General features: G+C 31.9%; 1 long non-coding RNA gene across 1 annotated transcript; it reads right to left on the bottom strand.

Annotated features, from left to right (window-relative positions):
* Positions 1-5,123: 5,123 nt before the first annotated feature.
* Positions 5,124-5,560, bottom strand: LOC126264307 (uncharacterized). Its single transcript, XR_007547065.1, has 3 exons — positions 5,530-5,560; positions 5,339-5,418; positions 5,124-5,230 (listed from the first exon to the last, which is right to left on the bottom strand). It is a non-coding gene; the product is annotated as an uncharacterized LOC126264307 (long non-coding RNA).
* Positions 5,561-16,532: the final 10,972 nt, after the last annotated feature.

The raw sequence follows: 16,532 nt of genomic DNA, 5'->3' as shown, positions 1-16,532 counted from the left end.
CGTAGTCGGTTAATCCCGGCGAAACCATTTGCACCCATCATGAGAAATAACCAAATCACGTACGTAATCTACTACACGAGGGGAAAATTTAAACCGCTCATACTTTCCACAGCAATCAAATCGGATGCGGATTACGTTGCCCTAGAAAAATGCCAGAAATGTTTCGATGATTATTATCAAAGTACAACGGATTAAATATTAAAGAGAATTAACTGTTTTCATGGGTGTAAATCGTACGGGGATTTGATAGAATTACTTTTTCAGTTGACTGGAAATGATGAGAAATTATGCTACAAACAAAAACGGTTACGATTAAATTAAAGTTAAGATTAAAAGTACCGTAAAAAGGTACAATAAAAATATATATACATATTTTATTAAGTAATGAAATACTATAATATTGGTAATATGAATGTGATGTAATAGAATAATAAAGATATTAAATAGACTTTATAAAAATAAAAGCCATACTACATTATATTACTTGCTTTATTTTTTGATAATTGATACCTTCTTGTAATGGAACCGTTTGTGAGTTCAAAAAATAGATATTTTAATTGAGTTGGTTAATATAATTAATATTTTTTAAATGAATTAAGGATATAGTTTTAAGGAAAATCTAAGGATATTTAGTGATAAAGAAAAAAGTATAATGCTATTACAGGAATAATTAAATATAACAAAATTTTACAAGTTAAATTTCTTATGACATCCTAATCAATGCCCTCCAAAATATCTTTTCCTTTAGTCGATTTAAAGTGTTTGATGGTGGTAGAAGTGCTCTGATTTTTCTTCCCACATGGTTTCATAGATATTCAATCGTTAAGGTAGACTTTGACAATTCTCGCAGTGTGGCATAAAAATAAACTCTTGACATAATAAATTCAGAAAATGGTACATGAGGTTCTAGAATTTCTCTTATATACATATCAGTCGTTAAATTTCTTCTTGTAATGACAACCAGTTCCATATGTTCCATACCGTTAAAGTATCAAAGCTAATAATTCAATATACAGACCATTTGAAATTTTATGTTAAAACAATATATTAAAACTTTAGTAAATATTCCATAATTTTGCTGTGTAGTGTATTTTACATAAAGAACAATCAGTAACAAATTAAATTGTAAGTTGTTGTTTTTGTTGAAGTTTTCAAATAAATACACTTAACATTGGAGCGAACGATAATTGAATAGTTATTTATTATCTGGAGTTTAAGGGTAGATTTACAACTGCAATAGAAATATACTATTAAGTGTGTCGACAAACACTTAAGCAGGGAAAATACTCGTTTAAGCGAAACAAAAAAGAAAAGCCACTACGTAATTTATATTCATAAATAATAACAGTAACACGTTATGAAAATCTTTGGGCGGAGTGCCCGGTACAACTTTTGTTTGTGCTCGCCGGTAAAATGAAAATGTATTTAACGGAATTGGATGGAACAAAGGCTCAGCCGATGCGGGGGATATTCTGGATTTACAGCGTAAGGACACACAATAAACCCGCAGGTCTGTGGCTTTCTCAATTGCCTGTAAATTATAACGAATGAAAGTCCAGTCTATTAGACTTAACGGTATCGCGGTTATAAAATTTAATGTTGCTTTATCAGTATTCTTCGCTATACATAATTATTTAATTTGTTCTGTATCGAACACTGTTATATGGATCATTTAAAAGTACGTTCGAATAATTTTGTTGTGTATGTGCTAATGAGTGAATTTAACTAAAATTTTGTTCCTGATGTTGTCTATAAACAAGTAAACTTACCACTGTATATTTAACACCGCATAATTTGTGATATCTGGGTCAACATAGATGAACGATATGTAATTAAACGATGTGTAGACCCAACACTGTTTATTCAAATAAGGATACTCAAATTTTCTCTATTAAACTACCCTTTATGAGACCACCATCCCTTCATTTTATAGACGTTTTAGATGAGACGTTATTTTAATTTGCTTACCATATCATATTATTTATTAACTTTCACACTGATTGTTTATTATTATGAAATTGTACTTACCTTATCAACTCTATGTAATCAAGGATTTATAACTAGATAATTTTTAAATCTTCAATATTGTCCAGGATGTTATCAGATGGTGTCGTAGAGAGGTCGTATATAACATTAATGAAAAGGCCTTAGTGCGTTCAGATTTAATTTAGGACCCATTAATTAAAACGATGTTTGAGATGTCTGCAGGATGCCTCATCATACGCGCATAAATCATCAACTGTCTTCCTTTTACTGTTTATTTATTACATAAACAAACTTGATCAGTAGTTGTGACACGTACGAGCAATGTTTCTTGTATAAAGAGGAGAAAGTGAGAAAATAACGAAAATTAACTCTAGTACATCATTTTTATTAAAACGTTCCAGCCAGTTATAATTAATACTAATTTTTAAAGTAGGACAATTTTGTAAAACATTGCGCAACAGCTAAACAATGAAATTTCATTTTAATAATTATCCTCACAAGCAACCTGTATAGATATAACAGGCTAATATGTCTCTCAAATATCTTAAGTTGCAATAACTGTTCATAAATATACACATTACAACACTTCATAATATGCATATGACACGGTAACATTCTGGAAACAGCACACTTTCATTGTTGTTATCTAGTCCAAAGCGCCATCCCCTGAGAACCAGAGTCTGCTTCCTTTGAAGTTAGAAGTTTATCTCAAGTTCCTCTGTATGCAGTTTACCCCATACAATAATTAGTTGTCATTCCTGTCATTCCTTGTTCGCATGCGTAACAATCCCCTTTGTTAATTTTCATTAAAATTCACTCGAACTATAGATAATGCAATGCAATCAAAATGACTGACTACTTTCAAGGTAGATTTTATCAATTTTACAGATTAACTGTAACTGGATATTCCATGTGGAAAATATTACTCAACGACATAGAAAATAGAACACGTAGATCCAGTGGTCTAATTTTAACAAAATTTGGTGTGTACAAGATTTTTTCTAAAAGAATGATGTATTTTTTATGTACACCAATACTAATTGATTTGCAGTTTCCATTAGAGCTAATTTGAACTCACAGCGATAGCTGCCTTAACGTAAAACCCTTCAAAATTCAGGTTTTCGACGTTTCTGTGTGGAGCAAGACCATACGCAGAAAGAAGACTTAAATTTCAGCGCACTTGCCACAAACTTTTATAAACTTTCAGCGTGAAATGGTGGCATGCAATGAGGTACTCCAGAACGATATTGAACTATTAATTTAAAAAAAAGATAATGTACTCAATATTTTTCTTTGAATGTGAATTTTTATTACTCTCTTACCCCAATGTTGTGTTCTAGTTACCATAACGTAAAATATATTTTAACATTTCAAATCCTTTTCAAATATTTTTTTCTTTTCTCCCATTTTATTTTTATTGACACTTAATTCTTTAAAGTACTGAAGTATATGAAAACAGATTTTTAGTAGAAACAATTTTATTTTAAATTAAGAACGATAATTATTAATTTTTAACATTTTAAAGAAAGAAAATAATGACTTACTTTTTCCTTGATTGCAAGTTCTTCCTGCGCCTACGCCTCTTGGTCGCCGCTGTTTTCTTAATATTATAAGCAAATGTAAGTTTAAATTCCTCACATTGGAACAGATTTCCATTGTCATTATTTCCCTCAGGAGATCTTGTCACTCTAAATTCCCCATTATTTATCCTTAGTAAGTCGTGGCGATAACCAAAGGCTAATGTACTCGCAAGCATAGTGGCAAATTTTTCCTTAACATCCTCAGTTTCCATCAAAGTGTCAGGATTGTTTACCGGTAGATCAGAAGTTTCCATCGTTTCATCTCCAGTTTCCAATATTGGCTCAGCAGCGCCGATGGGTTGTCCAGGAGCATCCATCGACTTTGCAGTCACAATGGCAAAATCTTCCTCTACATCTTCAGTTTTTATTTTTGGCTCAAAAGCGTATGTCGATTGTCCAGGAGTAGTCATCGGGTTTGTAGCAGTACCAGTGTTTGCATTCATAACGGCAAATTCGTCCTGGACGAATTCAGTTTTTATTTTTGGCTCAACAGCGCCGGTCGGTTGTCCAGGACCATCCATCGGGTTTGCAGCAGCACGTGTGTTTGCAATCATAACTGCAAAATCTTCCTCTACATCTTCAGTTTTTATTTTTGGCTCAAAAGCGTATGTCGATTGTCCAGGAGCAGTCATCGGGTTTGCAGCAGTACCAGTGTTTGCATTCATAACAGCAAATTCAGTTTTTATTTTTGGCTCAGCAGCGCCGGTCCGTTGTCCAGGAGCATCCATCGGGTTTGTAGTAGCACGTGTGTTTGCAATCATAACGGCAAAATCTTCTTCTGCGTCTTCAGTTTTTATTTTTGGCTCAAAAGCGTATGTCGATTGTCCAGGAGTAGTCATCGGGTTTGCAGCAGTACCAGTGTTTGCATTCATAACGGTAAATTCGTCCTGGACAAATTCAGTTTTTATTTTTTGCTCAGCAGCGCCGGTCGGTTGTCCAGGAGCATCCATCGGGTTTGCAGCAGCACGTGTGTTTGCAATCACAACGGCAAAATCTTCTTCTACGTCTTCAGTTTTTATTTTTGGCTCAAAAGCGTATGTCGATTGTCCAGGTGTAGTCATCGGGTTTGCAGCAGTACCAGTGTTTGCATTCATAACGGTAAATTCGTCCTGGACGAATTCAGTTTTTATTTTTGGCTCAGCAGCGCCGGTCCGTTGTCCAGGAGCATCCATCGGGTTTGTAGTAGCACGTGTGTTTGCAATCATAACGGCAAAATCTTCTTCTACGTCTTCAGTTTTTATTTTTGGCTCAAAAGCGTATGTCGATTGTCCAGGAGTAGTCATCGGGTTTGCAGCAGTACCAGTGTTTGCATTCATAACGGTAAATTCGTCCTGGACGAATTCAGTTTTTATTTTTGGCTCAACAGCGCCGGTCGGTTGTCCAGGAGCATCCATCGGGTTTGCAGCAGCACGTGTGTGTGCAATCATAACTGCAAAATCTTCCTCTACATCTTCAGTTTTTATTTTTGGCTCAACAGCATATGTCGGATGTCCAGGAGTAGCCATTGGGTTTGAAGCAGTACCTGTGTTTGCATTCATAACCGCTAATTCCACCTTCATGTATTCAGTTTTTATTTTTGGCTCAACAGCGTCTGTCGGTTGTCCAGGGGTAGCCATTGGGTTTGCAGCAGTACCTGTGTTTGCATTCATAACCGCTAATTCCACCTTCATGTATTCAGTTATTTTTGGCTCAACAGCGTCTGTCGGTTGTCCAGGGGTAGCCATTGGGTTTGCAGCAGTACCTGTGTTTGCATTCATAACTGCTAATTCCACCTGCATGTATTCAGTTTTTATTTTTGGCTCAACAGCGTCTGTCGGTTGTCCAGGGGTAGCCATTGGGTTTGCAGCAGTACCTGTGTTTGCATTCATAAGGACAAATTCCTCCTGCATGTATTCAGTTTTTATTATTGGCTCAACAGCGTCTGTCGGTTGTCCAGGGGTAGCCATTGGGTTTGCAGCAGTACCTGTGTTTGCATTCATAACCGCTAATTCCACCTGCATGTATTCAGTTTTTATTTTTGACTCAACAGCGTCTGTCGGTCGTCCAGGGGTAGCCATTGGGTTTGCAGCAGTACCTGTGTTTGCATTCATAACGGTAAATCCTTCAGTTTTTATTTCTGGCACAACAGCGTCTGGCGGTTGTTCAGAAGTAACCATCCGGTCTTCAATTTCCATTGGTTGACCAGTCGTGCCTGTGCCAAGAGCTTCATTAGTTGTTGTATCCTTTGTATTTGTAATTATAACGGCAAAATCTTCTTGTACTTCGTCAGTTTCCATTGGTGTCTCAGGAGCGTCTGTCGATTGTGCAACAGTCTCTATGCTTGAAGCTTCAACCAGTTTTGCAACAACCTCTGCATCTTCCTTAATATCTTCAATTTCCATCTGTGGCTTATTGGGGTCTATCGGTTGTCCAAGAGCATCAATCATTGTTGTAACAGCCTCTGTGTTTGCAGTCACAACGGCAAGATCTTTCTAAACATCTGCATTTCTCAAGAACAATTGAGACAATGACCAGTTCGACCTGTTATCTCAAACAAACAAACTATGTCGTATTTCATTTGTTAAATAGTACTGGTAACTCAGCAACCTGGCAACTAACTTGATCTCGTAATCTAATATTTTACACTTCCGGTAGTTGTTTTAACCTTGTTTGTCCGTACCAATACAAGAGAAAAAAAATAAAATTGGCAGTTCTTCTTCTTCTTCTTCATCCCCCGCACTGTGTGGGAAATATGGCTTTTATCCTGCTTGGCAGTTATAGAGACTGCCGATAGAAGTAAAAAACTTAGAACTTTTAGTATTAAAATTTGAAATTATGTTTCAATTAAAATTATCAACATCAATCTGGTTTTCACATCTATTGACACTCCGAGCAACAATTATATGCATGTTTATGTGGTTTTTATTATTCAAATATATTACGGGCTGTACAAGATCATGACAAAATATAAATACAATAAATATATACAGTACCTGCCGTTTTTATAATTCTTTTTATTTTGTATTATGACTTTTCAATAAACAACTGTTTTCGAAATAATTTATATGTTTATATTTATTATTCGCACTGAATAAATGGTGGGCTAAGACAAAAATTTTTTCAACAATAAGGTGTGATCTGTCTAAGCTTTAGCTAATCTTAAAAATTTTAAATTATTTTGTCAGAAAACTTTATTATTAACAAAATTTTTAAATTAATCTATAAATTAGTTTCATAAAATTGTATTCACAGAAGTTATTATTACTCGATATAATGTTACATAGATATATAGTGCAATATTTATATGAATACAATAAATTTGAAATAAGTTGAAAATTTAAACGTACGATTAACGAATAATAAAGTTTCTATTATTATGAGAAAACGTTGCAAACAACAAAACTTTGGTTGAATAATTTTACACAAACAAAGTTTGTACCGCAATTGCTGAAAATTTCTTAAATAAAAGACTTAATGCAAGAGAATGCACAATTGTTTTCATTGATTTTAAACTTATAAAATATCTAATAAATACCAATTTTGTTCACTATTCAAGTAATAGCCACTTAGTTACTTTAAAAAGTTTTTTTAAATTATGTTATAGAACAACCAGACCGTAAAAATATTTCTTTACTGTACTTTCATTAAATTAGTTTAATATATAAAAGCGGAGTCGACGGGGAGATTCCAATTGAGATATATCGAACATAAAGAATAGAAAGGTACGAGGATATTAGGTAAACGTGTATAATATAAGGAAAACGTGCTTGTAAACTTGAGAGTAAAAGTATGTAAAACAGATTCAGGAAATGAAAATTACTTAGAACTGATATTGGATTTCAATTTGATATACGGTAATGGAAACTTTGTAAATAAAGTTCCGCAAGAAAATTTAAAGTGATTGAATTTATTGATGTATATAATAATATATAATGTAATAATATTTTTATTTTGCTTTGTTGTTTATATAAATATATTATTTTGTGACATTTCATTAAACAAATTCTTTTTTCTTCATTGTTTGTTAAGTTAGGTCAGGTTAGATTAGGTCTTTCTGTTAATCTATTTATTTACATTTAATTTAATTGCCAAGAATAAAACAATTTTAATGCAACAACTTTTAATTTAATATCTATAAAAATTTCTATTTTTTAACTGTTCGTCTTCAGCAATGCAATAACTAAAAGTTCACAAAAAAAAAATAAATGTTTTTAGCGGCAAAACAAAATGCCAGCAGAATTGTAGGTTAAGAAAGAATTGTCCAGAATGTATTTCTGTTACTCAAGACTGCCTCCCTGATTACAGGTGCTAATGAGGTGACTCAAAGTAATTGGAACTCTACGTGTCTTCATTACGGTCCTTGCACCGATGTCGAGAAGTGCAACGTTGAAAACTCGCCACACGGCTTCGAGCTTTCATCCGTAAATGATTACAGACATTCTACGTATTCGCACACACTGGAGGAGAATGATAAAACTTATTTCTGACCTATGTTAGAACGAGTGAGTAGGTAATTTCACGCTCAATCGGAATCATCGTTTCACCGAAACATTGTGGAATATTTCATGACGGTTATGGAAATGATAGGAGCGTTTTGAGATTACTATGGTAAGTCACATTTTTTTACGTAGCTATTAAAATATCACAATTATAATGAACTAAATATACCTTATATAACACAATTCAAGAATTATTATTATTATTATTATTATTATTATTATTTATTTTATAATTATATAATTTTTGGTATGTATTAATTTAAATTTCTTCTCGATTGCAAAGAAAATCTGGTAAAAGAGGCCTAACTTCGTTTAATTGTTTAAAGGGACCTTTCGAAATGTTCTTGACTCAATTTTCATATCATAATAATATGAATAATAATAATAATAATTAAAACTCATCATTAAAACAAATATGTGTTTTCAATTACTTCCTAATTTTCTTGAAAAAATATTTAATTTCTGCTATATGACTAAAAGGTTAGTGTTAAGAAATAGTTGTTAGTATATTTTACAGTAATTTTACTCCTCAATTATTATAAAAAACTTCATTGGAAACATAAATTACTTGACTAGGTGCGATCATTTATTAAAATAAATTTAAACGAATCAAATAAAAATTAATTGATGTTTAAAAAACGTTTTGTCAGCAAGTCCGTATTTTTGCGTTGCCTTTTTATACAAATATTTGAGTACAAATATGAAGAGCAGTTATTTTGTGACAGCAAAACATTTTTCTTTTTAAACCAACGCACCATTTATTTGATGGAATATTTATCAAAGTTAAATGACAAAAACTATATTGATTTATGGGAGGAAGTAAAGGAACATCATTTTAAAAAAAAAATCCAGAAAGCGACTGATATGCATATTAAATATCCCTGCAACCCAGATACGTGTCCTCATTATCGTATTATGGCGAGTTTCGCACGAACCCAACATTCACGCGGCCAAACCGTAGTTGACTGAGCGCACTTCATCTAACCGCAACGTGGGAGTTATTACTGAGGAATAACCCGAAATTGACATCTATACCGAACCGAGAGGTCAGGGAGAACAAAAAACTCCATAAAAGTTGAATAAAAGTTTTTGTGTTAATCTTCGTATTACCCGAGGCTGCTCGCAGAGTGCGTGAAAATCGTGAAGTGGATCTTAATACTTTAATTCACGGTTTTTTCTTACAGATGAGTTCTGTTTTTTCTTGTAAGCTTTCGAAATCTACTTACTTATTCAATACGACTTCTTTTTTCGTATTCATACCGTAAACAAGCATCTTATTTACTTTTTTTTCTCGGATATCATTTGAATATTGTGCATAGATTTACGTCTTTTAGACGCTGTAATGTTCTACGTTTCGATTGGTAAGAGCTGTACAAAAATAATACGTGAAAAAATTTAAAACGAACATAAATGAACCACTCTGTATTTCGTGAAGTGAGCATACACGCAGACATTGAAAACACCTTTAATATAAAACGTTATATCTTACCCAGCATGTAAAAGTGTCCCCTCAAATTAATAGCTATAAAAAGTCTAACATTCGTGTTGTTGACACTATGTAGAAGAAATATAGGTTACCACCCGCTGCTATATTTCTTTTTCGACAAGAAAGACCCTTTGATGAAATCCCTCTTCTACAAGTACCCCCTAGTGTCTATATAATGCATCCTTAAGAAAACGTTATGTCTTTATATATCTTTACACATTGTGCGAATGTGTTGCAACATCAAAATCCTCATTGAATTTAACAAGTATTTTCTATTTATGTTCTAAATTGCACCAACTTCCGTGAGAGCTTTTATGACATACATTCTATACACCGTGTAGTAACAGCCGTTAATGTTATCTAGATTGCTTTGACTAATGTAGATACATACATCTACCTACATATACAAAATCAAACTTTGACGCGAATATGTCCGTTTATACATAATTAAAAGTAAATCTAGAGAGGATCCGTATCCTGGAAGGACGTATTTTCGCTAAAAAGGAAAGCACCTCAGTTTATTATGTACTGCAACAATAAAGTAATGTGGAAATTGTCACAAGAAAATGTTTTATGCTCTATAACAGCGACTTTAAGCGCAAATGAAGTTTTCGGCGACATTGTTCTAGGCTAATTATGGAGCAATATAATATCTACCTTGTTTCTTCGTTACGCTGAAAATTATGTGCTTTGATAATAAAGGATACCACGGTGTAGAACATTACCTTTTTCAACTTCTCCACTTTGTTTGCGCTTTCAAACGGAACTGTTTAAAAATTCATAATAATCAGTGGGCCCGTGTATAATATTAGTTATTAACTATCATAAAATGAAATATAGAATACGTTCAGCGTTATTTACACTGATGGATCATAAAAAGTGTACTTACAATTAGTAAATACAATAACTGCCATGTTAGAAGATAAGCTGAATTTTCACAGCCTCCACAACAGAAAATTAATTACGCATGTTTTGTACAGCAGAGTAATTACACGTTTGGGTAGATTATTCACAATTTGAATTAATTTGGAGGTGGGAAAAAACAGCGGGCCCTTAAACTTTAACCGCAACCATAAATTATTCGTGCAAATTACATTTTTTGGGAATTTATTTTCCGCTTTCATTATTAGTTTTGTACATGCTGGGAATGGTTATTTAAATTATAAATTATATTGTGTCTAGTAAATTCACAATTCACATTACATCGGTATTTGTTTCGTGAAAGGTAAATTGAAAAAAAAGGACAATTAAAATTCAAATGAGACAAGAAGACTTTTCTTTACAGGTTGAATGTTAAATGAAATTAACAAATTAATTAATTTATTTTGATACCTATGTAGAGTAGTATATGTAAATTCAGCGAAGGATAATTTATACACTATTTACATATAAATGAGAGTTCATGTCTAGTGTCTCCAAAGTGACCATTTATTTCTAGAATAATTATATCAAAGCGACTTTGCATACATTCCATTTTATTTACTATGTATTCCTCTTATGAGATATGGAAATTCGTCCCTAAACTACAACTAAATTTCCAACAGCTTATGGATTACGTAAATTATCTTTATTGGATCACCCATTCTCATTGTTTAAGTCCGTCTGATTCGTTGTCCTTTAAAATCGGTTTCGAGTTTATTCGTCCTTTGTAATTGTTAATTATTAATTCAATTATGAGGTATACATCCAGCAATGGCAAAAAACAAATACAGAAGAATGGGAACAATTAAAGAAAAGGAGTAAACTAATTAACTTTGTGGGTGTGTAAATTCTTAAGTTTTTCACAAAGGAACTTGAGGCATTACTTACTCCTGTAACACCCAGTAATTGTGTTTATAGAAATAAAAAATTAATGTAAAGTTCCACTGAATTATCAACACTGTGCTGCTTACAGTAATTGGCTTGTTATTTTGAGTAAAACGAACATCCTTAGGGGGCTATATATACCTAAATTAGTTGTAATTATCTCCAATGCTAATCAAACACAATAAAATATAACAACTCTCCTAAAGCGTATAATCTAAGGAAGTAACATAACTTCTATAATACGGAGAACGCAAGGAACATGTATTTTAGGAAACTATACGGGCAAAGAGAGACAGAGAGGGAGCGCTAGAAGAATGATATTGTTAATATGGACACGGCATGTGTTTTTAAGGCAAATTCGGTTCTCTCTTAAGCTGTATAAATAAGACACTGCGTGTGAGAACAAATTGACATAAGGGGACAGAGAATTTGTGCAGCGGAAAAGAAAAATGAATAAGAAAACCGAATTAATTATTATCGCAAAAGTATCAAGGCCCGCAATAAATCTGTTAGAGTATCTCTTATTAATCGAGTGGTGTATTTCAATCGGACTGTAGATTCCCCAGTGGGCATCAGAAATTAATGTGTGGTGCGAGGCAGTCTAGTCGATCGACCGCAGGAATTGAACGCGGCATCGAACGGTTTCCGCTCTTATCGGCATTTTTGAACGTTCGTTTCTGTTCGCTTTGACGCCCATAGCGAAACTTTGTTGTTCGAATTTTTGTTTTGCAGACCGACGAATGTATCATTTATCTCGGATTTTACGTTCGGTTATTTTAAATTCCCACGGTGAAAGGCTTCTGCCGATTACGTATCCGATAAAGGTTTTTGAATTAGTACGTGAATGGATCTGCACGTTTCATTTTTTACATTTTTTAATTAACACAATATGATGAATCCGTACGTTCGAGGAGGGTTTTTACCGGATACAACAACAAAAATGAAAACAGTTATAAGGTTTTCTTTCCTAACCATTCATCTGTTTTTTCATAATGTATTCTTGCGTACGAGTTTTAACGCTTTGCCAAACATTTTAGGTTCGTACAAATTTACAAGATATCTAATTAAATCCCGTTTGATTCACAGTCTGTGTTGGAAAAATAAAAGCTTTTTAATAAATACATGGAAAACATTTCGGTGATTGTCCTGGTACTGGAATATGTTGTTGATTCCTGATTTATATCTTAATAAAACCGGCCTATAAATAGATTAATCAAAATCGTAATTAAAGGCTTCTTTCACTGTTTGATCCGGTCGAAAGCGTGCTGTATTTCAACTTATCAACAAAGTGAGGGGAAACATGGTCGAACGAAGGGAAGTCATTGACTGGGGTGAATGAAGGACTGTGGTGTATCTTGATTTCTAATATCGAAGAACTCTCCCTTTGAGACGACTGTACTTGATGATGGACATCAATAATGTGCACGTCAGAAAAGTTCAAAATCTTTTACCTTAACATATACATAAAAGAAGAAAAATCTTTTAAAAAGTGTTTTATAGAAGACTATATTAATTATTAATGAACTCTTGTTGATAGAACACAAGATAATTTTCGTAGTAATTACAAGTTTATGAAAATATTCTTTAAAATAACTTTGAAAACGATTTTAATTTTCTACCTTATGTGAACCATGCAAGTGATACAGCGATTACCATAATTTTCTTGTTAAATTTTAGCGAAGTTTAAAATTAGAATAACATCGACCTGAACATGTTTATTTTCAGAAACCCATTGTTTACTTTAATTTCTCCAGAGCAACCTAAAATAAATTTGCCATAAAACCTCTTGTAGTGAACTAATATTAAATAATAAAACTGAGACCTGCGGATATATATGAGACTGGTCGATTACTTAATTTCTAAGGAAAGAAGCTTCCCTATTCTGTTCTATACATTTTATTGGAGCTTGCCGGACTCCCGGTCCAAGCAAATATTGACTCTCTACCAAGAATAAAAACGTATGTTTGATATTCCCAAGCAGTTCGCCACTAGAGAGGTTATAATAAAATGTTAGATTGGTCAATGCACCGTGGTTCACATCCTGACATGATATATTGGAAAAATAAATATTATTCTAAAATAATAATGCACTGTCTAAAGGCGAATATTTTAAATATATTTTTTTTGTGTTCATCATATATATTTCTGCATTTAATTACATGAATTTGAGTTTTTAAAAGGGAAAACTTAATCTAAGAGGTAAAATCCCTTTTTAATAAATATACTACTAGAACACAGAAAACGAAATTAATGAAAACGTAGGAGATTATAGGTGACATGTCATGTTCATGAAAAATTAAAAAAAATATAAGTAAACATGACATAGGTTGTATAAGAAAGAAGGTATTTCAAATAGAATTTCTTACTTTAAAATAATCAAAAATATAATTGTAATGTTTTAGAAAATTGATTTGTTTTGCCAAAACTATAAGGAAATCAAAAATAAAAATATGGCGAAATGGTAAATTGAAAATTCAATTCATTTTAATATTAATAGTTTTTGAGATATAACAATAAAGGGCACTTATTTTTTATGTGGAATTAGAATTTTTGTAGAGTCAAGAACAATAAATATCAGTGTGATTTAGTCAATATATATTCAGCTTCTTCCAACTGTGCTTTTGGCCCAGGGCAGCAGATTGTTGGAACATGTGGACCCATCTCGGAAAATCCCATATCCTTCGATTAAATAATATTATGTATAAATCTGAAAAATAATAAGTGACCGAGATAAGATAAGTTTCCTATTATTGAAAAACCGTAAAATCTGTAGAGTGTTGCCTTAAGCTCGCAAGATATTTATATCTTCGATTCCAGGAGAATTTCAAGCTTTCGTTTTAAGTAACAGGTTAAATATGGCTGTTATCTCTCGGGTATATAGACACAAAATATTGAATCAAATCTTTTTATTTGCTTCTAGGGGATTTTTAAGAATCAAAGTAACAAACACTGTATTTATCTAATGAAAAATATCCTGATTACATTTATTATTGGGAATATTGGTTCCATAAAATTATGTAGATATTAAGGATTCAATAATAATAGTAATTTGATAATTGTAGGTATGTATCTGTTTTAGAAAATTAATACTAGCATGCACAAACAATTATGTAATTTAATTGTTGATGTATGTAACAGTATTTTGCAAACAAATTGCAAACAAACGATTTTCACGGGCTATCGGTTATAATCATACCAATGTAACATGTGAAAATATTGATAAAGTTTAGTAGAATCAATTGTGCATGAAACTCAACTTTGTTTCGATGATCAATAAACAAAATGACTTTCAGAAATCTGTCCACAATGGAAGTAAATTAGATGGATAATTACGTCAAAGGTGTAAATGTAGATTGCTTTTTTAGCTACCCATATTCGTGATTGACGTCAGATCTTGGGAGTGCCGCCTTCTTATCGTTGTCAATAATAAAGAACCCCTCGAATGTTCCATTAGCTTGAGTCTTCATCTGCGTCCTACCTCTTTCCACTTTTATCATTCCTATTTTCTTAATATTTTTTTGTATTACGTTTTAAGAAAATTATTAAAAATGAAGGTCGAGCTTAACGGATTATACTGTTAATGGGATGAAAGTGTGGTTTCGTACAGGCTCCAATTAGAGTTTCAGATTTATTGATCTGTAGTTAGTTAGTTTTCTCGAATGTTATTCGAATAATATGCATTGGTAATATATGATTCCAATTACGGAGGAAATGCATGCAAAATACCATAAATCTAATTTTTAAAATTGGCACGCTTCGCCGAATAAATACGAGAAATAGATCCATTGATAATATCAGAATAATTTCAAATAATTTGTGTTGAAATTTAATTTTAAAAATGTTCAATTTCAGCAATAATTGATGATTATTTTAATGAACCAATACCCATGAATAAAGTACGTGTGTTTCATAAAGGTTTGGACCTGTTTATGTTTATTGCCAGATTTTTTCGTTATCAAATACGTATCCCATACATATGTTGGAGGATATATTGAAATTCTCAAAAAAAAAAAAAAAAAATAAAAATTTCCTGTGTGTACGTATAGTATAAAGAAGGGATATAAATGAACCCCAACAGAGTTAAACAACTATAAAAACATAATAGTCTAGTGGAGAGTTCGGGTCTGAAACATATTCCACTTCAACTTTTCAAGGAAAAAATGAGTTTAAAAGTTATATAAGGATGCAATTTCTATTCAAATTGGGAGAACATTTCCAATAATATGGCGATCAATAGACCAACAGAAATACGACTACAAATGTATGATTATAAAGGACCAAGTATCACGCATAAAGAAAAAACTTCTGGTATCTTGCCTCTTGACTTCAGGTTTACTGCATTAATTAATTTTTGGTTGGTTTCATTAATGTAATTGTATGTTATTAACAACGATATGTAATATATTAATAAAAATGATCCAAACTAGACCAAAATTAACTAAATTATCTGATTATTATAATTTGGTTATCAAGCATATTTTGAAGTGTAAAATTGTATACTTTAAATTAAACATGCCAATTGTCCGACTATAAAATATTATTAAATATTAAAATGTAATTTAATTGTTATACATTGGCTTTAATGATAAATTTAATCATACATCAATTGCTCATATGAAATATGAAAACAAATTAATAATATATTTAATTTTAAAAAAATAAAAAATTGAATACAAGATGTAAGTAAATAATAATAGTTCCTATTACATACTTTTGAAATGAAATGAATTTTTTCATTTTTGTTCGTATTAAAAAAAATTATCAAGTTCATATTATTGTTCGAAAAAATTCATAATTATTGTTTTCCATTTTTGTATATTTATATGTTATTTTATACTGTACAATGTGGAAATAAAAGTCCTGCGTCAAGAAACTGACAATTTGTCAATTTTTGTTTCAATATTCATCAAATTTTAGTAGAGTGCAAAATGCAATGAACCTGTAAAATAAGCAAATGCTTTCGATAAAAAAAGATTTTCATTAGAAATCATTTGTGGGCCTGTGTTCAGCACATAAATGAAACTAATAACATTAACATTATGTATATTTTAACGTGATGTAAAAACGCTTTAAATTTATATAACAAAAGTTATCATAATAAAAAACCTAACGCACCCTTTTTCTTATATTATTTTTGTGTGGGATACTTACCTTAAAATTTTAAAAGAAAATCAATTTTATACAATAAAAAATCAG

Source organism: Aethina tumida, chromosome 1, assembly GCF_024364675.1.
Source record: "Aethina tumida isolate Nest 87 chromosome 1, icAetTumi1.1, whole genome shotgun sequence".
NCBI classification, from domain to species: domain Eukaryota; kingdom Metazoa; phylum Arthropoda; class Insecta; order Coleoptera; family Nitidulidae; genus Aethina; species Aethina tumida.
This window is presented reverse-complemented; position numbering and strand designations above follow the sequence as displayed.